General features: G+C 45.5%; 1 protein-coding gene across 1 annotated transcript in view; it reads right to left on the reverse strand.

Moving 5' to 3' along the window:
* Positions 1-25,243, reverse strand: part of MID2 (midline 2) — a 199,342-nt gene extending 174,099 nt beyond the window's left edge. Inside the window, exon 1 of the mRNA XM_083424222.1 lies at positions 24,838-25,243. The gene's annotated coding sequence lies outside the window, so the exon portion shown is untranslated. The remainder of the gene's footprint in view (positions 1-24,837) is intronic.
* Between the last annotated feature and the right edge of the window lie 550 nt (positions 25,244-25,793).

Here is a 25,793-nt window from a genome sequence, read left to right on the forward strand (position 1 = left end):
CCCCATGCAAGTTTGTGGCTACCGCTCAGTGGTAAAACATATGCCTTGCGTGCAACAGATCCCAGGTTCAAATGCTAGCACCTCCAGTTAAAAGGGTTCCCAAGAACGTAAGAACCCAGGAGCCTGCTGGATCGAACCAGTGAATGGCCCATGTAGTTCAGCATCCTATTTTCACTGTAGCCAATCAGATGCCTATGGGGAGCCCTAAAGTACTCAACAGCACTCTCCCCTCGTGCAGTTTCCAGCAACTGGCATTCAGAAGCATACTACTTTTTTTAATCTATGGCTTTTCAAACTGCACTGGCTCCCCGTAGAGTACAGGGTCAGATTTAAGGTGCTGCTTTTGACCTTTAAAGCCCTTCACGGCCTAGGACCCTCGTACCTACGGGACCACCTCTCCCGGTATGACCCACGGAGAGCCTCAAGGTCCATAAATAACAACACCCTAGTGGTCCCAGGCCCTAAGGAAGTTATATTCGCTTCAACCAGAGCCAGGGCCTTTTCAACTCTGGCTCCGGCCTGGTGGAACGCTCTGCCTCATGAGACCAGGGCCCTGCAGGATCTAACTTCTTTCCGCAGGGCCTGTAAGACAGAGTTGTTCCGACTGGCCTTTGGCTTGGAGCCAATTTGATTCCCTCCCTCTCTTTCTTTTTTCCTTTCCTTCTCCTCCTGCGATGAGGCTACATTTTAATATTTTAATGGTTCAATATTTTAATGTTGTATTTTAATGTTGTTTTTAAGTTGTAATCATTCAACTTGTTTTTATTACTGCTTGTAAGCCGCTCTGAGCCCGGCCTTGGCTGGGGAGGACGGGGTATAAATTATTATTATTGTTGTTGTTGTTGTTGTTGTTGTTGTTGTTGTTACTTTCAGCAGTGGAGGTAGAACATAGCCATCAGGATTACGGGCCACTGACAGCCTCTGTGAATTTGTCAAATTCTCTTTTAAAGCCATCCAAGTAAGCAGTGAACACCACATATTGTGGGAGCAAATTCCAGAGTTTAACTATGCACCCTGTGTGGAGAAGTACCTTGTTTTCTTTCTCATGAATCATCCAGCATTCAACTTCATTGAATGTTCACAAGTTCTAATATTACGAGGAAGAAAAACTTTTCTCTTACCCCCACCACACATAACTCCATCAACATCAAAAAATATCTAAACACTGCCCTCTCACAAAACATCAGGGTGGTGTATAAGTTTCAGAGTGAATCATAGAGCTGTAGAGTTGGAAGGGATCCTGAGGGTTATCTAATTGAACTTGCAATGCAGCAATCTCAACATGTGGTCCCCCATCCAACTTGAAACCATACCAGACCCTACTTAGCTTTGCCAATGTGCTGGCCGTTTTATTGGTGCACCACTGACATAACAGATGATGTGAAAGACCTCTGCTCAAGACTCCAAAAGGCTGCTGCTAGTCAATAATAATATTAGCCTAGGTAGACAAAGTCTGATCTGTTATAAGACAGCTTCCCGCATATTTAAGTTTGGATGGAGAACAGCAGCAGCTTGGTCAAATAACAGAATTCAATTATATCTACCCAGTGATAGCTCTCCCCATAGTCCCATTTCCTGGTGGATAATATCTGGCTTTGGATGTCATTGAAGTCATAGTCTGGTTATTCTCTGCAAGAAACAACAAGACTAGAGCACACATTATGATGGAAAGTACAGGAGATTCTCTCCCTTATTTCTGTATGTTATGATTTGATATTTTACACTGACTATCATCCATCCTGAGTCTCAGGGGGAAATATGTAGGAAAGGCTTTAAAAGTCGATGCTAAGCATAGAGATACAGAGCATTCCACTTGAACCAGGAAGACATGCGTTCAAATCCAAGCTCAACTCTTTATTGGATGGGCTTAGGCAAGTAACCACTTCTGAGTCTGCCCACACAAATATAAAAATGAACTTCGCAGGGGGAGGAGGAGATAAAAATAAGACAAAATAATCTACCTTTTGCAAACTCAATAAAGGAAAATGAAGAAACCTCACAGAAGAAACAGTACTTTGGGCTTTGGTATTGATGGAGTTACACTCCCTCTGAAGGAGCAGGTACGTAGCCTGAACCTCAAGCAGCCTTCTATCAAGCTTGGGCTGGTTGCCCAGCTGTGTCCCTGTTTGGACAGGTATAGCCTAACATCTGTGGTCTATGCTCTGGTAACCTGTAGGTTAGCTTACTGCAATGAGTTATACGTGGAGCTGCATCTGAAGGCAGTTCGGAAACTTCAGCTAGTGCAGAATTCAGTGGCCAGGTTGCTCACTGGGGCAAGATGGTTTGAGCATGTTACACCAATTCTGGCCCGACTGTACTAGCTGTCAATTAGTTTCTGGGTCCAATTCAAAGTGCTGGCTTTGACATATAAAGGCTTAAACAGTTCAAAACCACAATACCTCAAGGATGCCTCCCCATATGAAACAACCTAGACCCTGCGCCCATACTCTGAGGCCCTTCTTCAACTGCCCCCTCCATGAAAGGTCTGGGTGGTTGGCATGACATGAGAACGAGCCTTTTCGGCAACGGCTCCCCATTTGGGGTGTGCTCTCCCCAGGGAGACTCACCTGGCGCCTTCATTACATCTCTTTATATGTTAAGCAAAAACACTCCTTTTCTCCCAGGCCTTTGGCTAATTAAGTAATCTATGGCCTTTTAAACTATGGGCGCATTCTTTTCATTTGTTACTATAGTATGCATGTTTGAGTTTTTATATTGTAATCCGTCCTGTGATCCTCAGATGAAGGGAGGTATAGAAATTTTATAAATAATAAATATAAATATATATATATATTTTTAAAAACTACAACCCCCCCCCAAACACAGGGAGAAAATATGCAGTTGGGGCCATGGCTACTCTTTCTTAAGAAGGACACCATATATCTCTACAATAATGCTTACAAGAGAGCAGTGTATAACTTCATTGATCCATGGGGAAGTGATGTCTTTTGGCAACTGGCGTTGCCATCCGATCTGTAACCTCGCCATTAATGATTTTACCATCAATTGTGGAGAGAACACAGTCTGGGGAAAAAATCGACCCTTCTTCCTCTCCAAGCCTATAATTCCTGTTTTCTGCTCAGCTGCCTACACAGTTCAAAATCTGAATTTCTTAGCAAGATCATTTGTTTTTCTGGAAAAATAGTCAATGGGTTCTTGTTTTGAAGAGCCTTCTCAATTCATTTTGCGTGAAAGAAATGTGTGAAGGTGTGTGCATGAGAACTGAGAGGAATAATATACACAAGAGTGTGTGTGAGAGAGAGAGAAAGAGAGAGAAAGATTAATGCTCTGTCCATTTCCAAGTTTTATGCACTGGTAGTTTGTCAAAAAATGCACAAGGTCACTCCAGTACTGGGTGGGGAGAAGAATTTTAAAAAGCTTTCAATTTCACTTTATCTTTGGAAAATTTCATCAGTACTTTTCATTATGAATAATTATGAGTAATAATTATTGAAAAATAATTAAGGCAAGCCTGTATGATATGTGTGGAACCCAGCCAAGCAACCAATGGGTTTTCAAAGCCCCTTGTCAGCATCATTTGATGCCAGCCAAGACCTATGACCCAGTAGGGGGCTCTATGCCAAATCCTGGAGCCCCCTGTCCCGCCGCTGGTGCTTCTTGCAGTTGCTTTCTGTTTTAGTGCTGTGCCAAAAAAAATCTCCTGCATTTTTCCCAACCATCTTCCTTCAATGAATTGAAGCACACACAGAGAGAGAAATTTGGTGAATTTCTCATGCGTGGGGTATGTGGTTATTATTGTGATTGCCATACTTTTGAGGCAGCCAAGGGGTGTTAGCAAGTCTCCTTTCTTTCATTCTCACACTCCAATTAAAGTCCAGGGGTGGACAGGAACTCCTCCCATGGGGCTTTTTTCAGATCAGAACCTGATCTGGGCAGCCGAGGAAGCTGCAAAGTGCCAGAGAAATATTCACTGGAAAGAAAGCAAGAGTGTGCATGCACACACAGCACTCTCTGTCACCTTGCAACAATACAGCGCATTCAAAACCTTGCACTGACCAGAAGGCTAAAGAAAAATTGAAAATTTCCCAGAGAGAATGAGGCAGAAAAATGTCTCCTTCACAGCGGAAGAAAGCTTTTGAGAAATTGGATGACAGGTTTTAGCGCAGCACTGGTCTATTTACTTGCCCTCATAGAGCAAGCAGTGAGAGGTGCTAGAAAAAGGAGCAACAATCTCCACACACTAAGGATTTACAGAATTACAATGAAAACAGAAACAGGTGTGGAAACTGCCAATGTTTGCTTCTTTGTTCCACGTCTGGTACAGAAATCAATCCAGCAAATATAATTACCATAGTCTTCATGGTTTTTGCTTTCAGGGTAAAATAATAATAATAGATTATGTCACTCCCCAATTTGCATAGTGTTCCTTCTGCACTGAAATTAATGGGGTGGAATAACATGACGGCAATGTAGCCTGCCTAATTGATGTAATAGATCGCAGAAATTACATAAGCTATGTAATTTCACTACCGTGAATAATGAGACAAATAATGGGGTTTTTGGCCGAAGATGAACTGTAGCAGAACGGAAGCGACGCTGCATGCAATGAATACAGGATAGAAACGGAAGCAATGCCTTCTAACATCCCTACCACACACCTTGACTTGTTCCTCTGCGAGGTGGTACAGATTTGGCTAGAGGGAACGGCAAGCAGATGTACAGTCACAAGAGTCACAAGGAGGATGTGTGGACACACTCAAGGAGGGAGACACCACTGATAACTGCTTCCCCTAGACCCTGTCTCTCCCCCCCCCCCATACAAATCCTAGATCCTGTACTGCAAATCCTAGATCCTGTACTGCCACTTCACTCTGCCCCTGAACTTCTGCTGTCCCAACCAAGGACATGGGAATAGTACCCAGCACGGGAACAGAGGCGGGTTATGAAGTTAAGATAGAGGTTTGAGCATCTGAACTTCTAGTCAGGCAACATGCAAAGGCCTCAATCTGACCCCCCAAAAAGATGTTATCCCCAAGCAGGGTCACCTGTTTTCAGCCAGGGAAGTCACTCATCGGTCAATGCCGTAAGCGTAGCAGTAAATCCTGAAGCGCAGGCACGCTTCATGACAATCCCCTTAGCTTCTAAGACTACACAATAATCAGAAGGAAGAAAAACTGGAAAAACAAAATAATAACAATAACATTTATTTATTAAGAAGGAGTCCCAGCAAAAGAAGAATGGACATGGAATATGCAGAAATGGTGAAACCTACCAGAAAAATAAGAAATCAAGATAACAAATGTTTTATAAAAGAATGGAAATGATTTATTGAATATGTACAAACAAGCTGTAAACAGAGAAGAACATTGGCAGGATGATTGTAATTACCTGCAGTTTCGTAAGAGTATATACAGCGGACGCTCGGGTTGTGAACATGATCCGTGTGGGATACACGTTTGCAACCCGCAGTGTTCACAACCTGCAGCAGCGCGTCTGCGCATATGCAAGTTGTGATTCAGCGCTTCTGCGCATACACGGCCACCAAAACCCAGAAGTAACCCGTTCCAGTACTTCCAGGTTTCGGCGGGTCCATAACCCAAAAAAACGCAACCTGAAGCGTCTGTAACCCAAGGTACGATTGTATATTTAAATTAGATGAATTAATGAACAAATTAATTTGGATATGCAGAAAATATTAAAAATAAATTTTAAAAACCGCAGAAAGAGGGGGAAGGAAGTCAAGTTTTGAAACGTTAAAATGTCTGTAAGATTATTGCAATGTTTAAAACTGAAAATCTCTCCAAACGAAGTCAGAAGACGTTTTCCTGAAGAAAAACAAGCAGGCCTTGCGAGGAGCAGAACCAAACCTGCCTGCCAGACCCTCCCTCCCTGAAACACCGCAGCCAACTTGGCTTGGCAAATGGAATTCCTCACAGCTTGTTCCCTTATCCTTTTTTGTACAGGGCAGGCCCCAGCATGTTAGAAGCAACTGGCAGAGGGAAAGTTTCTGAGCAGTGTGTCACACACTTTCTAGCCACTGAGGGTTTTTCCTTAAAAGTTCTGGCACAAACATCCCCGCTCCAGAGGAAGCAAACCCAGGCTTGAATTTTGCCTGTGTGTCAGATTCTCACAGAAAGGAACCAAAATAAGCCAGCTCTCAGGCAAACCAATAAAAGGGAGGGATACTTCACAGCCTTCGACTAAATGAGCTTTCAAGGTTTACATATAAAGTTTAGGAGTGAGACAATGTGAGCAAACGCTTGCTCCAGGGAGTGTTGCCTTGGAAGAATTTGAGAGGCTCTAAAGTGGGAGCTTTAAGTACTTGTCAGATGCCTGAGCATAAACAAAATGCTCTCATGCAGACGAGAGAGTGTGTTAATCTCCATTTTACAACAGCGACACGGGCCACCTGCTGTCACTCCAGGCCCATTCTGGGAAGCCCAACACAAGCGATGTACAGAGCAGTCTGTGTTCACCCAATATTCCTCCAGCTCATCTTCTGCATAGAAATCATTTTCTCAGAGTCTGATCTTCTTCCGCCCTTCTCAGCCATGAACTGCGCTGGCTGCCACTGATCAGCTTCCGGGGCACATGTTCAAAGTGTGGCAGCTGGCATAAGGTAAAGGTACCCCTGCCCGTACGGGCCAGTCTTGACAGACTCTAGGGTTGTGCGCCCATCTCACTCAAGAGGCCGGGGGCCAGCGCTGTCCGAAGACACTTCCGGGTCACGTGGCCAGCGTGACAAGCTGCATCTGGCGAGCCAGAGCCGCACACGGAAACGCCATTTACCTTCCCGCTAGTAAGCGGTCCCTATTTATCTACTTGCACCCTGGAGTGCTTTCGAACTGCTAGGTTGGCAGGCGCCGGGACCAAACAACGGGAGCGCACCCCGCCGCGGGGATTCGAACCGCCGACCTTTTGATCGGCAAGCCCTAGGCGCTGAGGCTTTTACCCACAGCGCCACCTGCGTCCCAAGGCAGTTGGCATACAAAGTTCTTAATGCAACTTGGAGCCAGGTTACATGAAACCACCTGCCCCCTGCAGAGGCCTTACCCTGCCGAGATCACTTAAATAATTTGTGGAAATTCCCCTCACAACACCACATTCCAAAAAACATCATAGAGTGGTGAACCAAAAATGGGCATTTTCTGCTGTTGCCCCTGTACTATAGAACCCCATTCCTCTCGTCATATGCAAAAGCAACAGCCTTCACTTGCTTCAGATGTTTTGTAAAGGTTTGTCTTTTTGCCCAGGCCTTCCCTGCTCCACAAGATCAGACCCTGTTTTTATTTGTTTGAATTCTCTGAATTCCTGAGTTGTATCCAACTAATTTTTACTCAGAGCACATCCACGTATAATAAAAATTTGCCTTTTACCAAGGTTTTGGCCCCTTAATTTAATGAGTTTTGGATACTTGTGTCCTCTCTTAGTTGGGCACAATCTGCAAGACCTGTCTCTTATTTGTATAGATGTGTTTTTATTAGGGTTTTTTAATCAGCTTTGGTTGTCGTAGTGGGTTTCAGTCTGAATTTCTGGTGTTAGATTGAAAGCTGCCATTAGCCATGGTTCTCTAAGGGTGCAGTCTGGCATTGCTGTATACCTGGTGCCTCTATAGTAACCGAAAGCCCTCTGTACTCTGCACTGGAAGTCAGAGTGGAAAACACAGTTCAATTTAAGTCCATAGGAAAGAGCCAGACTTACGTCATGCTTAGAGCAGACCCACTGAACTTAAGGAGATGTAAGAAAAGTTTTGGTATTTCTCAGAGAAAAGGGCAAATTGTGGTCTCTACCTGCATTTTAGACTGCATATTAGGACAAACATTATAATAAGCATAAAAAAGAAAGCATAGATGGATATACACAACCATGAAATTCTGCACTGTAATGGCTGACAAACAAACTCATTTTGTTACTGAATCTCATGGGTGGGAGAACCTCAAGCCGCTGAAAGCAGCCCTGAAACAGGCCTTCAGGACTGTTCCCAGGTCATGACTAGTCTCAGTCCAAGCTTCCTATCCCCCTCAATGGTGCACCTTCTACAACAGCACTGGCTACAATTGTGGACAATGCCTCTTGCTTGTCTGGTTGAAACAAGAGGGGTGGCGGGTTGAGTGCATGTAGAAACCTCTGATTTTGGGGGTACTGTAATTGGAATACAGCCTAATGTATGAAGATAAGAGTCACACCTCTTACTCCACCCAGTTTTGCATCTGGCGCCACCTATTTTTGTCACAAAGACCCCAAAAGGTCATCTATGAGGGGATAAGCTGTTTGGGCTAAAAAGAAAAAGAAAAAAGATTCCCCACCCCTGAACATCTGTGGCTCTTTTATAAAAAGGATGAAGAACCTATGGCCCTTTCCCAGACAGCATGGCCAACTGTCAGGGATGATGCGAGATGTATGGGACATCCACATCAAACATTTAAAGTTAATTCAACACATTAATGACTTCCTCCCAAAGAATCCTGGGAACTACAGTTTATTGGTGGGGACTGCAGCTCAGTGAGGATAAAACTACTGTTCCCATTTAAACTGCTTTAAATGTATGACGTGGATTTGCCTGTTCTCCAGCAACATCTGGAGAACCACAGGTTTTGTAATGTGCTAGGTTAATATTATACAAAAAAGAAACAACCCAAAACCCCACCCAAATATGTCCAGAGGACAGTACTGAGGATTCTCCAGCAGGATGCAACAATCTTGATTGAAATAAGCACATGACTACCACCAAATCTTCATCAAGGATCATATACTTCTAGCATTCAAGCAGTACAGCTTTGGGAGTCATAAACACATCATATCCAGCAATAACTTTTATTATGCCCAGTGCCATAAAGCAGAGCTTTCCAAACTATGTGTCGTGACATGCTTTTGTGTTGGCTGCAGTGTGTAGTGGTGTCATGCAAACACTCCTTGTGCTCCTCCCAGGAATGGAAAGGGGTTAGTTTAACATCTGGTTTGCTAGTAAAACTGAATTGCTGTGTCGTGAAATGATGCATGTCTAAAAAGTGTGTCACCAACATGAAAAGTTTGGAAAGCTCTGCCATAAAGAGTAGAATTACTTCCGGTTCGCCCTAAAGGAAGCAGTTCTCATTATGGTGAACTGGAAACCCTTGAGGATAGAGGCTGAGCAAGCCTCATCATGGTCATGACCCAACCAGGCAATTCTTATGCTCTTAAGCAAGAATCTCTTAAAACAGAATTGTCACCCCTTAACTGATCCTGCACATGCACTCCCGGTGAAAAATGCAGACTGGAAGACCACATGGATTTATTTTTAAAGTAGACTGTGAGATTAAAGTCAACCCACCACAGCTCTACAACAAGGAGAGAAGAACTCTCATATCACTTGTAGTGAAAGAGCTGGAGATCTATTTCTGTATGCAAGAGGAACGTGGGCAGCACAGACAGTAAAGTATGCCCCATGAATAACCCATTGCAGAAATATTCAGGACCATTATTAGCCTTTCCAGTTGCCTGTGAATGCAGTCTAATTAGCTGCTCTTGGTCACCAAAATATTATTGGCAGTACTGAAAACCAGTTTTCAGGGTTATGAATCTGATGCATTATTTAAAAGACCCAGAAAATAATAGCATCAGTTCTCAACAATATTCAGATTTCATCTGCAATACTCCCTCTGTTGTTCTAGTCATTGCAGTTCAGTGTGGTGACAAGCTGCTGCATTCACACGACAAGCCAGAGTGCCTACCTTACCATGATTTATCTGGAGAAGCAGCAAGTCCATGCACGCTTCTTGATCACTCTTACTTTGCTCCTCTTCTGCAAGCAGGATAATCAAATCAAGAAGCACTGTGACAGTACTGTGACAACAGTATTGCAGAATGAACTGCCCATTGAAATATGAAATGCCCCATCTATATTGGCATGCCACCAGTTTCTGAAGATGCACCTGTTTACACCGGCGTTCCCTTGATCTCTTGACCCAAGCTTCCTGTTTTAATTGCTGTGCTGTTTTAACATTTCATTGCATTTTAAAATCATGGATATTTACACTGTAAATGGTTTAATGGGGTTGTTTTATTGTTTCCTGGAACTGTTATATTATTTAATTATTCCATATTTGAACAACATTGTGCAATTGTTTTTTATGTTTTGTAAGCCATTCAGAAGCTGTTTTGGCATTAAACGGTATATTAATTAATTATATCTGAACTGGGATCACAGTTTGCTGCTCTCCAAAGTCATGATCAGGAAGCCAATAAAAGCCATCAACAGCTTACTTGAAGGACTTATTCCATTCACACCCTTGTGCAAATTACTGGAAACAAACAATGTAGTTTATTGTACAAAACTCACATATACGTACATTACTAATAGATATGACCTCCGCTATTTTTAAGCAGCATTTGAACACGATTTGGCACGGAGTCTACTAGTTTCGAACAGTTACTGTTGATTTTCGGATCCCTGTACCACACTTGAATCAGCACCTGAATGAGTTTCTTCATAGTCATACAGTCTACAGCATGGAGGCGACTTTTGGGATTTAAGTCCAGGGAATTCCCTGGCCAATCAAGTACCTGTATTTGCTGCTCTGTTATGAATTTCTTCCCCATTTTCGATGTGTGACAGGGAACTAGGTCCCGCTGCAATATCCCAGTACCGTCAGGATACCTCTTTTCCAGCTCTGGAGTAACTCTCTTTTGCAGAACCTCAATATATTGCAGCGAGTGCTTCATTCCTTCTATTGGCTGCAGGCTTCCAACACCATAATGATCAACTGACTTTCCGTGTTTGTTTTGAGTACAGGATTACGTGTAAGATACAAATATGCTTTGTTTCAATTAAATGCACAAGGGTGTATGCCCTGTCATCCATTTTGACCTGTGGAACTATGGAAGAGCGAAATGCTTGTTCCACACTTGCAATGAATCAATCCCTTAGTGTGGCAGCCTCTATGCTCTGGAACTCCCTGCCAATTGATATTAGGCAGATGCTTTGGCTGTACCTTTTTCAGCACCTGCTAAAAATCTTTTTCTTTAGGCAAGCCTTCCCAGGTTTATTAGATATATTTGTTTCAAACTGCTGGTTTTATCCATACCTGGGTACTTCGTATGTCAATTTGTTTTTATTTTATCAATATTGTTAATCAATATTTCATGTTGTTCTATGCCAGCCACTTAGAAGGTTTCATTAAGAGCTATATAAACCTTGTATTTTATAATACTGCAGGATGAGCATTTTTAGTCAATACAGTGGTATCTCAGGTTAAGTACTTAATTCGTTCCGGAGGTCTGTTCTTAACCTGAAACTCTTCTTAACCTGAAGCACCACTTTAGCTAATGGGGCCTCCTGCTGCTGCTGCGCCGCCGGAGCCCGATTTCTGTTCTTATCCTGAAGCAAAGTTCTTAACCTGAAGCACTATTTCTGGGTTAGCGGAGTCTGTAACCTGAAGTGTATGTAACCTGAAGCATATGTAACCCGAGGTACCACTGTACGGTTGTTTTATCCTGTTCAAGTTGTTATTATGTGGTTTGTATCCAGCGCTAGTTCTGCTCAAAGTAGACCCATAGGAATTAATAGACATGGCTAATTTAGGTCCCTTCCTTTCCATGAGTCTACTCTGAAACATTATCTGCAGTAAGTAACTAAATAAATAAATAATAAACCAACTGTAAACCATGTCCTCTGGTTGACTAGCAACCATGTTTTCTTAGAGAACAATAAACCACAACCCTGGTTAAGGCGTAATTGGAGCAAATACTTATTAGTTTATTGATCCGCTTTGCATGAAGGCAGGAACAGAGTAGGAGAGATTGGTAGCCTGCACTAGCACACTGCCCATGCCAGATAAGCCAGCAAGTGTGTTGTACCAATAGGTGCAAACGCAGCTAAGTCCTCCAGCCTAGCTAAACCACAGTCCACACCGTGGGAGCAAATGTAATGTTTGGAAGCTAGGGAAGTGACCATTTCCTGCCAGCCTCAGCAGAATTTCACCTGTGAAGTGCAAGAAGCAATCCCAGCCGCACTAAATTGGTTCTAATGCGATTATATAAAATGGTTGGGTTTTACATCCCCAGTGAAATACAGGGAAGTGTTTATGCAGGGAAATATTACTGTACAAACAGCGAAAACCTATCACAAATATATGTATTTGTGGTATCTCCTTACTGGCTTAATCCAGAATGGCTTTTCTTGCTTTTAGCACCACGCTGGCTTTCATCAGCACAAGCTTCTTACTGCGAAAATATAACCATTGTTCCGCTCACACTGGGCAGGCAAAAAAACAATTCTTGCTCCCTATAAATGGCTGTGCAGTGCGGTTTGAATGGATGAGGGCTGAGTTCTGCTTTGTGCACATGGTGAAACCGTTACGTGATTATTTGTGTGAGATCCAGATTTACGCAAAGCTTTCGAAAGCACGTTAAACAGAAGCAGGGAAATGTAGTTATAGGACAAAGAGGGAAGGAAGGCCTGTGCAGAAAATCACCACATACCTTGAGGACAGCAAACGGCAATTCACCCAACCCTGAGAGTCAAAGTTTTGAACCTCTCTGCATTTTAATTTAACATAGAAGCTCCACCATCAGCACATGCAATCTTTCCTCAATCTGAAGAGACAGTGAAATAAAGCCCTCAGTTAATTTGTCTTCCTTCCTCAAATATCAGGATGCAAACAAAGCACTATCCTCTCAAATTACTCAACATAGTACAAACTTGTTCTCTGCACCAAAAGTGCAAACAAAAAGCTGCAAGTGCAAAAGGTATCAAAGAAAGCTCTCTGGAAGCTGCTGTCATTCAGAGATAAGCCTGCATGTGAGTAAACAGCCTTTGAACGGCTTCTGTTTGCTTCAATGCATGGCTGTTGCCAGCCTCCTTTTATGCCGCTCATTCCGAAGCTTTCCAATTTTAGCCATCCTGGCTTGTACTTTTACAGTTAGTTAGATCTATCTCTCTATCTCTCTCCCCGCACCCCGCCAAACACACACCCTCTGCCTGACTTTATTAAAAGGCGATTTTCTAGACCATTAGCAGCAGCACAGCCTAGCTAATACAGCTGCAAAATAGAGAATCAATGAGTGGACTCTGCGATTAACTTTGCTATTAAAAATGAATTTCAGTTCGTTATAACAGCTCACACGCTTATGAGAGCCAGGCAGGTATGCTTAATCCTTTGCAGCAATGAAAGGAGATAAGGTGCAGTCAATCTCCAATGAAGACTGCATCGCTGAGGATGCCTGAAGGGACAGAAAAGAACTTCCAGGGGGAAAGACATGCCTACTAAAGAGATGTAATATCCGTCCAGAGCAGCAGGTCTGGAACGCAGGAGTCTGCCTTGCACCGCGTCAGACCACTGGCCCATCTAGCACAGTATTGTCTGCACTGGGTAGCAGCAGTTCTCCAGGGTGTCAGGACAGAGGTCTCCCCCAGCCTTAGCTGGAGGTGCCAGGGATTGAACCTGGACCTTCTGCATGCAAAGCAGATGTTCTGCCACTGAGCATCGACCCTTCCTGAGCTCTGCAGGGAGAGCTCTGTAATTCAAGCCAAGCCATGAAGGATGGCCATCTGTCACGGATGCTTTAGTTGAGATTCCTGCATGGCAGGGGGTTGGACAAGATGACCCTCAGGGTCCCTTCCAACTCTACAATTCCATGAATCTATGTCTCATTAATGCTACTGCCTTGAGCATCCCTCTACTGCTTCACAACATCTGTGATCAGTTTTCCCCATAATCTTGATCACCAATGCAGTGCCTGCAGGCACACATGAGCCCATAAAGGCCTCCTGCCTGCAGGGTCCCGTCCCTCCCACCACCACGACACACACTTAATTTAGGCTTGACCAAATCATTCTCTTACAGTCAATAAAGTAGGTTGCAGTGGCTTGCAACAGTAGTTACTTCTAAAAACACCTCTGGAAAATGCTTTTTTGTGCAGCTTTCTCCATACTGTATTCCAAAGCTTTCTGCTTGGTGTGTTAACCATTTCGTTGCTTTATTTTGTGATTGGCCTTTATATTTCGGTCATGCCTATAAGGCGGCATAAAATAATATTGTTAATAAATAAATAACCGAGCAGCAATGCACAGAATCTGGGGCCTGAATCTTTCCGTAGAAAGAATCCTTTACAATATCAAGAGACCTTGGCCTTAGGCAGGTGGGAAATAAATAAAAACCCAACTTTATGGGCTATTTATTTGTTAAGATTTCCTACTTCCTCTTCACCTTAAGAACCCAGGGCAGGTTACAACAATGTAATGACACAATACTAAAATCAGTTAAATGGGATGACACAGCTCAGTTAGCTAGACGGTGGTGCTGATAACACCAAGGTTGCAGGTTGAGTCTCTGTGTGGGACAGCTGCATATTCTATAGTTCTATGAATAAAGAATAGGGTGAACCCTAAAAAAAACATACAATTCTGATTTGTGATATTGAAGCAACTAAATAGTTGGGGGTTTCCCATCTTTGGACTGACTATCTGGGGGTTCTTCATAACAAGCCAAGTTGAATCTATCTTCGGTGCCCCAGGTAGCTTTTCAATGTCCTCCAGAGAAAGGCATGGGGGCAGGAGAGGTAGGGCACCCATATCTCTCTGGCTGTTTACCATCAACAGATTGCCACCCCTAGGGTTGCTGCCTGGAAAACCTCAGTTTGGCTCTAAGTAACAGGTGCAAGCTTTTGTTGCAGAGGACCTGCCAGGCCCCTTTGACTACCTGCTAACTGGGAAGAGCCACAGCTCAGAGGCAGACTATCCGCAGAAGGTCCTAGGTTCAGTTCCCAGCATTTCCAGGTTGGGCTAGGTATATCCTCAGTCAGAAACCTGGAAAGCCAACTCCCAGTCAGCATGCAGAGAAAGAAAAGGGAACCTCACAGAATGCAGCCCCTCAAGTTCTTCTATCTGGCCCTTGAATGCTGATGGTGCTGTTTGGTTGCTCAGATGATAGAGGAGAGTGCACAAATGCATGCAGAAACTAGCTGACGGTACAAAGCTTGAAAATATTACCATATTTTTCGCACCATAGGATACACCGGACAATAGGACGCACCTTGTTTTAGAGGGGGGAGAACAAGAAAAAAAAATCTCCCCCTCTCTGCCCAGCACCTTCAGCGAAGCAGCAGGAGGCACTGCGCAGAGAGAGGGAGAATTTTCCCCCTCTTGTTTTCCCACTCTAAAACAAGGTCCATTTAAGGTGCGTTCAGGCGGCTACCTTGGAAGCCTGGAGAGCGAGAGGGGTCGGTGCACACCAACCCCTCTTGCTCTCCAGGCTTCAGGTTCCTTTCAACCTGCTCTTTGGGGCTGGCGGGGGGAAGCCCACCACCAGCCCCAAAGAGCAGGTCAGGGAGCAGCGGAAAGGCGCAGCGGAGAGGCTGCTGCCATAGTTGCACGTCACTTCTCCAGCTGGGAGAGGGTCGCGGGGCTATGGCTTCTTTAGCCCCGCACACGCTCTCCCAGCTGAAGAGGTGGCACGTGGCTAAAGAGGCTCCTGCCATAGCCGCACATCACCTCTCCAGCCGGGAGAGGGTCGCGGGGCTATGGCTTCTTTAGCCCCGCGCGCACTCTCCCAGCTGGAGAGCTGATGGGCGGCTATAGAGGCTCCTGCCATAGCCGCGCGTCACCTCTCCAGCCGGGAGAGGGTAGCGGGGCTATGGCGTCTTCGCTCCATAGGATGCACACACATTTCCCCTTCATTTTTGAAGGGGAAAAAGTGCGTCCTATGGAGCGAAAAATATGGTAATTAATTTACTTACTTACTTTTACTTGCATACATACATACATACATACATACTTACTTACTTTTACATACATACATACATACTTATTAAATCCATCCCAAAGTAGCCCAAGCTAGCAAAAAAACAAGTAATGAAACAACTTTAAAACATCTTTAAAACAATTCCAATGCAGATGAAGACTGGGAAATATCTCCACTTAAAAAGTGTGTTGAGAAAGAAGAAGGCCTTCAGCAGGGTGCAGGAAAGCTCCAAAAAATAAGCTCCAAAGCTCCAAAAATAAGCTAAGAAACAGCTCTCCACTACCAGTGGCCACAGACCCAAATGGCCGACTCAGAAAAGCCTGTGGGTTTAGTCTATATTCTCCTAGCCACACTGGGAGGGTGTTGAGAGGGGGGTCCACTGCCCCACAGAAGACAGCAGCCCTCACGTCGCAAAGTCTTGCAGCCTATCTTTGCATCATCCAGACAGCGCAAGGGGAGGAGTCAGCATGGTAAGAGCCCTGTCAAATCAAACCAAACCACCTTCTGTTCCAAAATCCTGTTTACCACAGCAGGCAATAAAATGTATTTGGATGGGAAGCCCTCAAGAAGAACATGAGGACAACAGTCCTCTCCCTCTGCTGTCCCCCAACAACTGGCCATTCAGGTGGCAAATAACCATCTTGCCTTGTGGTCACCAGCAAGCTTACCCTTGGTGCATTTGTCTATGATTTCTTTTCATTTCTTTTCTTTTCTTTTAATTATTTTTTTTTAAATCTTCTGTATTGATTTTTCACAAAAACAAAAAAACTCTACAAATTTTAACATAAACCGTAAGTTATTTTATCAATTGACTTCCCGTCCTCCTCTTCCACGCTTTCCATATTTACCCTTGAATGCTGCATATTTCACCTGCACTATTCAATACGTCCATTTAAACCTATTTATCTTAAAAAAATTAAGGCTCATATTTCAAGTCCTGCTCCTGTTTTCATCTCGTTATAGCAACGCTTGAAATGCTTAATAAAAGTTCCTTAGTCCCCAAGGAAGTTTTCATCATTTGGGTCTCTAATCTTTGCTGTTAATCTTGCCAGTTCCGTGTATTCCAACATTTTCCAAAGCCATTCTTCCTTTGTTGGGACTTCTCCTCCTTTCCATCTTTGGGAATTACAGTATTCGTGCTGCTGTCATTAAATACATAAATGTTAGTAGAAATTGGTATACAAAGAGGGAGGTGGGAGGAAGTCATGGAAATAAGTAAAAAAAGAAGGAATTTGAAACTTTGTATTGTTTGGGTATTTTTGTGTTTTGCTTTTTGGGTTTTTAGGTGTTGGTGGGTGGGGAAGAGGGTCCTTTTTCTTTTTGTTTTTGTTTTTGGGTCTTTTCCTTTTTTAATTTTCCTCTTTTTATAATTCTATACTCTCTTTTCTTCTCTTTTTGTTTTTTGTGGATATGTTTTTATCTTGGTGTTTATGTAAATGGAAAATCCAATAAATATTATTTAAAATAAATAAATAAATAAATACATAAATGTTAATAAATACTTTTAATTACACTAAGCTATGTATAGACCAAACTATGTATAAGGCATTTATAAACTGCTTAATACGCTTAAGCGGTGTACCGTGTTAAAAAAAAAGATCGCTATCATTAGGACCAAAATGCAGCCTAAAACCAATAAAGCATTAGAATAAAGGCACATAAAAGTAAGTAACAGAGGGATTCAGGAGATTTTGAAGCCATCTAAGCTTCAGCATCAGTAGAAAATGAATGGCGAGCTCTTGGATGTAAAATAATTAAGTTGCTGGATAGGATATTAAGATCCGGGGCCTCCATGTTGGCATTGTCAAGAAATACTACCTGTTTTGCATGCAAGGCCAGTAGGACAGGCAGAGCTCAGAAGCCTCAAATCGCAGACAAGACAGTGATGCCAGGAGAACAGGTTTAGATCTGCTAGATACTAGGAAATATTAAGGGACAATTATGATCTTTGGCCACCTGTGCTAAGTGATGCAGGTACAGCCGGCTTTCATTCCCAGCCGGTGGACCAGAGTGAACACTCCTTGACTCTGGTCCTCCATCTATGTTCCACCTCCCAGCCTGCCCAATTGGCCAGTTCAAATATTGATGTGGGTGGGCTATCCAGCCGTCCAATGGCTGGCCACACCAAGAGGAATTTCACCCCCCAGGGATGGAGGGGAGGCCTGTGATAGGTCACAACTGCTGCCCACTCCCGAGCAGGGTAAGCGGCCATTATGGGACAAGGCAAGTCTGTACAAAAGGAACAGGCTCCATGTGAACAGAATCGGAACCAAATTGCCAGAACTTGATATAAAAAATGGTTTGCAGAGCTTATTGCTCACCAAGGGTCAAGCTGTGCATAATGTTCAGGAAAGAGCAACATCAGAAGCAATTTTCAACAGTATGGAAAGAAAAGAGTTATTTACTCCTTCTCCCGTGCCACAGTCCAATCTGGTTGGTGGTGGGGTGTGGCAGCAGCATTTTAGGCAAGGTATCAACAGTTGTAAACAGGTGCTCCACACAATGTATAGTTTGATCCTAAGTTCTCCGTTAGCTAGGAGGGGACATTAATGCCACACAGAGCTCTTGCATGACCAGGATTGTGCAAAGTACAGAATGATGCGTATTTGCTCAATTTGTATAGTTTACATGGAGCACTGGATATGGGTGGTGCTGTAGTCTAAACCACAGAGGCTAGGGCTTGCCGATCAGAAGGTCGGCGGTTCGAATCCCGCAATGGGGTGAGCTCCCATTGCTCGGTCCCAGCTCCTGCCAACCTAGCAGTTCAAAAGCCCGTCAAAGTGCAAGTAGATAAATAGGTACCGCTCCAGCGGGAAGGTAAACGGAGTTTCCGTGCGCTGCTCTGGTTCACCAGAAGCGGCTTAGTCATGCTGGCCACCAGACCCGGAAGCTGTCTGTGGACAAACGCCGGCTCCCTCGGCCTATAGAGCGAGATGAGCGTGCAACCCCAGAGTCGTCCGCGACTGGACCTAATGGTCAAGGGTACCTTTACCTTTACATGGAGCTCAGGAGTCATCTTTCTTACTGGAGATTTGTGTTCTCTGGGTGCAAAATCTTACTTTTTTATTGTCTCTGAACACAGCTCCAGTGAAGATCTGTGACAGGCACAGGGATGCAACTGGCGTCATAAAGCAAACGAGAGAAGATTCAATCTTTCTCTGCAACACTCACATTTAAAAACAGAAGCCAACGTTCAATTGCTGAGGCCTGAGCAATGCTGTGCGTGGCACCCACGCTGGCCTTTCTATGTGGGTGCAACCGTCCACAAAGCCTATTCTCACAAACGCCCGTGAGCCTGGAAGCCAGAAAGAAAATGCTAGCCTATGCTGACTCCGGCCTGCAACAAGCTAGTTGCATGCCTTCACTGTGTGCACAAAGCACAACTCACAGTGCACCCTTACAAGTAACACTAAGAAAGGATTAGTAGTGGCACATCAAACACCCCTCCCAGCACACAGCAGTATGTGTACACAGTGCACTCACCAGGAAATGAAGGTGCAGAAATTCAGCATGGGGCAGCCTTTTCCCACATCTTTTCTTACTGCCATGAAAGGATTGTGGCAGAAACCATCACAGGGGACTTCAAAAGATCTGGGTGAGTGTACCCTATCCCTGACATCTATGGATGATTGCAGTGCCAGATTTCCTTTCCCCACATTGACATGCATCTATTCCCACCCACCCATCTGCAGGCTTCAAGTTCCCAAGCTATGTTTTCGTGCTGTGCATACAAGACACAGCCATAAACACATACGGGAAGCTCAGACCTCTGCCTTCCCTACTGGGTTTTCTGCTCATTAATCAGAACAACTTAATGGAGCTGTTCGTTCAAACAGAATAAGCCAGAGCCCTCATTAAGCCAGAAGTGTATGAGTGTTCTCTAGGAGAGAAAAAAAATTAAGAAAACAAAACACTAACTCATGCTGCAACCAGGCTTACAAATCAAGGAATTGGGGAGGGCAGGGCTGTGGTCCACACCCAAGCTTCTCTATCATTCAGGGAATTGCAAGGGGCTTGAAAGACCATCTGGCTCAAATGTCTACAGGCTTCAAAATCAGCACAGGAGCCAATATCTTCTCAGCTAGGGAGCATGGCCTGACCCATTTTTTTCGCCAGAATACAACACTAAACTAGGCAATTCCAAGAAGACTTTTGAGAAGCTACCACAGTTCAGTGGTAGAGCGCAAGATTTGCATGCAGAAGGTCCCAGGTACAACCCTGAGCATCTCCAGTTAAAACTTTAAGTGGAAGTTTAACCTCAGGAAGAAATTTGCATCAGAATCCACTTATTCAGTATGTTTTGCATGGAAACCCCTGCTAAACTGAAGGGGGTGGAAATGTCTCCATTTAGCAGTGCCTTGCACCTGACATCATCAGGTGACTGACAGGTAGGCACGCCAATCGTGAGCGAGGATTTCATCCCAGGTGCCTCCAGTCCAAGTTGAGTCCTCCTCCCCACTACATCACAACAGCTTCTGCCAGCCTTGGTGACCCCAACCAAAGTCTGACAGGGAAGGAAAAGAGAAAGGTGGTATCTGCATTGAAATCATTCTGAAACATATCTGATTCTACCTCGAACCTAGTGGGCTACTTTGTTTCTGCTGCCCCCATAAGAAGACTATCCCCAGAATCTAACACCCAAGAAGGCATCAAGGAGAGAAGCTAGAAGGTTTTAAACAGCCAGCCCACCCCAGAAACTGCTATTATGGCTCTAGGTTACCATACAGATTCATCTTCAGCAGGGATGGGGGAACTGTAGTCATCTAGATCAGAGTTTCCCAAACTTGTGTCTCCATCTGTTTTTGGACTACAGCTCCCATCATCCCTAGCTAGCAAGACCAGTCTTCAGGGATGATGGGGATTGTAGTCCAAAAGCAGCTGGAGGCCCAAGTTTGGGATTACAAATCCCACCATCCCAGACCCCTAGCCATGCTGGCAGGGTCTGGTGTTCAACAACAACTGTAGGACCACAGGTTCCCCATTTCCGATCAACAAATGCAAGGCCATTAGCACCACGAGTGGAGCCATTATGGGAAGCCAAAATGAAGAAAAGCTTGGCTTTACATGAAAATCTAAATACCATATTTTTTGCTCTATAAGACTCACTTTTTCCCTCCTAAAAAGTAAGGGGAAATGTGTGTGTGTCTTATGGAGCGAATGCAGGCTGCGCAGCTATCCCAGAAGCCAGAACAGCAAGAGGGATTGCTGCTTTCACTGCACAGCAATCCCTCTTGCTGTTCTGGCTTCTGAGAGTCAGAATATTTTTTTTGTTTTCCTCCTCCAAAAACTAGGTGCGTCTTGTGGTCTGGTGTGTCTTATAGAGCAAAAAAATACGGTATACTTCACCAAAGAAAAAGTAGTGCTCTGGGAAACTCCCACCCCTCCAAGCCAGAATTCACTCCACAGCTTCATTTGGGACTTGATCTTCAGCAAATGGTGAGATTCTACATGTATCAGCAGAAAAAACCATTATTATTTTTTTCAAGTGTAACCAGAAGCACTCACAATCAAGAGCATTAGTCTCTCCTGGAAAATCCAGGACCTGGAAACCACAGCCTGGAGGGAACTGTCAGCAAATCTTGCCTCAGGCTTGTCAGTACTGCATGAGGTTCCACTTTATTTCCTGGGATAATTCAAGTCTTCCCCCATCAAAATTGACCAAAAGCCCCGCTAGGGACCAGAAGCGTTTCTTTACAACCCTGCCTGATTGAGCAAATCAACTGCCTCGAGCTGGGAGCACACAACTGCCAAGGCAGAACAGGCGTGTTACACCATCTGCTGTTGACATGACAGTCCCGGGTCTTTAAATAGCCAAGGGTCAACCACAGGAGCTCAGAAAGCACGCATCTCCGTCCCAAGACACAGGCGTGCAATAGCAGCACACAACACCCATCCAGCTGTCACCTCGCCCATCCCTGTCAGCCAAGCAAGGAGGTTTCCATCATACTTGGCAAAGGGAATTGTTTCAAGAGAGATGTTGCAAATGAAGGGCCATAGCTTAGTGGCAGAGGACCTGCTTCGCAGGTAGGAGGTCCCTGGTTCCATCTCTGGTGTGTCCAGGTAGGACTGGAAACAGCTCTATTCTGAAAACCTATACAGCTGCTGCCAGTCAATTCAGACAATACAATAGCTGGAAAGACCGATGACCTGACTTGGTATAAAACAGCTTCCTATGCCCCTAAGAATACTTATCAATAGCAACTTTTTTATCTTTAAAAAAGCTTTGCTAAACAACTTATCCCAGAAACCCTCACTGAAATACTTGCTTTTCCCACAGACCTGACTCTTTCATGAAAAGTAGAGGAAGCATCTCAGGATACACTACAAAAAAGAGTGACTGTACTTGGTGCTGTAGTTACAGAGATAATTCTCTGGAAATACACTGGTCTTTGCTAATTTCCGCACAATGATTTCTTCCTACTCTCCCCTTGAATGCCTAGGAATTTACGCAGCCGACAGAATGGCAACCTTTCTCCAGCTCTGTTCTGTTCGCGTTTCAGGAATGATAAGAAAAGGCAACATGAAAAATCTAACAGTAAATCTAATACAGCCTTTGTCAGCCAGGTGTCCTCCAGATATATTGGTCTACAATTCACCACGGTAAGGGCTAGCGGAGAGCTACAGTCGAAAACATCTGGAAGACCCAGGTTGGCAGAGGCTAATCATACAGACACACCACTTTAAAGTTATTTATCACCTTCCCCAGTGCCACTTTAAGACTCCACCTGCCATCATCAAGGCTTCCTGTAAAGGCAGCCACAGAGCAAAGAACTGGACACACATTAGCCTATATCACTTGTACATCACAACAGCACAGCTTGCATTCTGGTTCCGATCAGTCAAAATAATTGCAAAATCACCCTTGAACTTCAACAAGACTCCTAGTGAATGCTGCAGTTTGTGAAGACTCAACTCAAAAAATGCTTTGGGGTCAGCAATGTTGCAGTGGGTGGGGAGTTAAGATGATGATGAAAGGATTCTTGTTAGGCCCTGGACCAAAGTTCAAATGCTCAGCACCAGCAACTCTCTGGACACTGCACTCTTGAGGAATGCAAAGCAGTTTGAGGCTCGCAGAAATCTGTACGATATCCAGCTCCTTACAAGCCGCAGCTGCTATTTTGGACTGTGAAGTCCAAGTTAAGTCACCATCCACTGAAGACTGCAAATTCCAAAGTTGTTGATGTAAAGATGTGTTCAGGGAAGACAATGGCAAATTATACAAAGGCAAGAGGGATTTGGGGGGGGGGGGGTTAGCACACTGTAACTCCCTCTCCTTACCTGCTGGGGTCAGGTAAGGCCACTGAGTGGCAGACAGAAGCTCTAACATGCAAACCTCTCTCCAAGCTTGCTGAATCTAAATAATCCAACAGCCCACAGCATCTGAGCTGCAAACAATATCAGAGATGTCTGTCACTAAATACTAATATAAAATGTGGAGTGAAACACACCACAGGTAAATATTTTGTTTCAAGCCTAAGTAAACCTAATAGCTTCGGAGAATTCCAGCTCTTAGGTTAAACCCTGAATATTCTGCACCGTATCAAGTTTCTGTCTTTAGCCCACAGAAAACATGATATGTGCCGAAGCCATTGGCACCGTTAGTGCAAGCAAAATCCCTAGAAGGCGACAGCTTAAATCCTCTCAATTGTCATCAAGCCACAGACCCAGAAATTGATTCTTCCAAAGTCCTCCACGGCAGCCTCATACATCCACCATGCTTTCCTCTGTCCAGACAAAAAATGCAGTGCCAAAGCAGAAAAAGAACCGGCTGTCTAAACTTCAGCCCGACCTGAAAATTTCACATTGCCCAAAACTGCAGAATTTAGTTAAGCTGCAGTTCAGTTTGCTACCCAAACCAGGAGAACAAGAATCTTAAGACACCGTGGACCTTGCTTCAGTGACGCAACTGGGAACTTGCAAATGAAAGAGGACAGGATTAGATCTGAAGTGGGGAGGGCAGAGGAAGGATGCTGCAACCACATATTCTACTCAGGATGGAAAAAGCAGAGAAAGAACCCAAGGATGCTGTCTTTCCTCTACAAGGGCAGCCCGCTAGCTAAGGGTGGCAAAAGATGAAGCAAACCAACCAGTGGATGGCGTGCAATTATCTTTCTCCACCACCCCTTCCAACTTCAGTGTCTCAGGCTAGCACCTGGGAGAGAAAACTTGTTTCAACTGGTGTTACCTGGCGGTGCACCTGCCCTCCCGCTTGGCTCTGCTGGCAGCTCCATTAATCCCCCCCTGGCAAACCACCCACAATATTGCTGCGCTCCCAAGAGTCAGGTATGCATCTGGAAGAGAGTCAGAAGCATTCAGATGTGGAACCACAGCCAGGAGAGGGGAGCTCAGGGTCAGCAGGGCCATGGCTGGGGACACACACCTGCCACCATGTCAGGAGTGCGTAGGCACAAGTGTTCCGAAGTCTGCAGTGCCAAAGCGGATTGGCAGGGTGGCAAAGGAAGGGGCCACCTTACCACCACCTCAGCTCTTTGGCAGAAAACTCAACTCTGCAAAATACTGAGGAAAATTCTGAAGCGGGGGCGGGAGGGGGCGGGGAGAGGGTTGCCCCACTGCCAAAAGGCGGGGGCGCAGGTATATGCAAGGCCACTTCACGCTCACATCCTTACACATCACAAAGCAGCACATCCACGCTCCAAAATACGCACTTCTCTACCTTTCAAACAGTGCAACCTAAAACTGACACCCTTCCCCCCCCCCTCGCCCCGCGCGCGCGCCGCCCTACTAGCCATTCCTGCAGACCGGTTGTTAACCCCTTCCTTCCCTCCGCTTCTCCCAAGCCAAATCCAAGTACTCACAAACCCGTGGGAGCCGATCCTTTTCCCCGCCCGCCTGGAGGAAACCTACTTCCTCCGCTCTTGGTTATGCCCCCCTCAGTTAACCCCTTCTTGCCTGCACAAGAGGTTCAACACCTCTCTCCCATCTCTGGAGTGGGCCCGCCAGTCCGCGACGCCCAGCCTCCCCACCACCACCACCCCACCACTACCCCGCACGCCCTCCGCTCTTCTCTTGGGGCGATCGCCAAAGCGCAAAGGCCACCTCCTTTGCGCCGCGCTGCGCGAGCCCTCTCGTCGGGGCGGCGACCACCGCCCGCCCGTCCAGGGCTCGTTCCTTCGGCGGCGGCGTCCTTTCTACTTACCAGCCGGTGCGAGGAATCTCCGCGCCACCGCCGCTGCTGCCGCCCGGCTGTCATCTTGCTGGAAGCGCGGAGAGGAGGAGGAGGAGGAGCCGGCGCAGAGAGCGCGGAGCTGCCGGTCGGGGAGCGTGTGCGGGAAGATAGGGAGAGAGGGAGGGAGGCGAGGCTGGCCCGGCCGATGGGAGGAGAAAGGGAGGGCAGGAAGGAAGCCGGAGCCACAGCCGCGCACTCCTCCTCCTGCCCGCTGTTCCCTCCTCTTGGCCGGCGCGTCCACCCCGAGCGAAGGCGAGACGCAGACCGTCCACTTCCAAGCGCGCACCGGCCGACGGACAATGGCAGCAGGGGAGCCGGCTGAGGGGCCGCCCTCCACGTGCTGGCTCTGAGGACGGCAGCCGTCGCTAGAGGGCCTTCGGGAGACCGCAGGAGGAGGAGGAGGAGGAGGAAGAGAATCAGCGGACCGGGAGCCCTCCGTCGCGGCGGAGGCGGCGACGTCAAATCCTAAATCAAACTCGCGTCGCATAATCAGTCGGTAGCATGACCTGGCGGAGGAGGCGGCCCCCTTTCATAATTACACATAAAGCAGGTCTCGTGGCACCTTTTAGAGACAAGCAAGATTCACCACCTTATGCCAGATGAATTGTGGCATAAGCCTTTCCAAATTGGGAGTCCTGTCCAAGCAGGAAGGGCTTGTTATTACATTGACGTGCCACCTTTCTTTCAAACAGCTCAAGGTGGCCTACATAGTTCTCCTCTACATTCTGTTCTCACAACAGCCCTGTGAGGTAGAGAGACTCTGGCTGTGGACACACCATACATGTAAAGCACATTGCTTCCCCTAAGAATCCTGGGAACTGTCTACTGGGAATTGTGGCTCTACGAAAGGTTAACTAGTTTAAATATACAGCCGTACCTTGGATCCCGAACGCCTTGGTACCGGGATGTTTTGGCTCCCGAACGCC

Source organism: Podarcis tiliguerta (genome assembly GCF_965153285.1).
Source record: "Podarcis tiliguerta genome assembly, chromosome: Z".
Classification (NCBI taxonomy): Eukaryota; Metazoa; Chordata; class Lepidosauria; order Squamata; family Lacertidae; genus Podarcis; species Podarcis tiliguerta.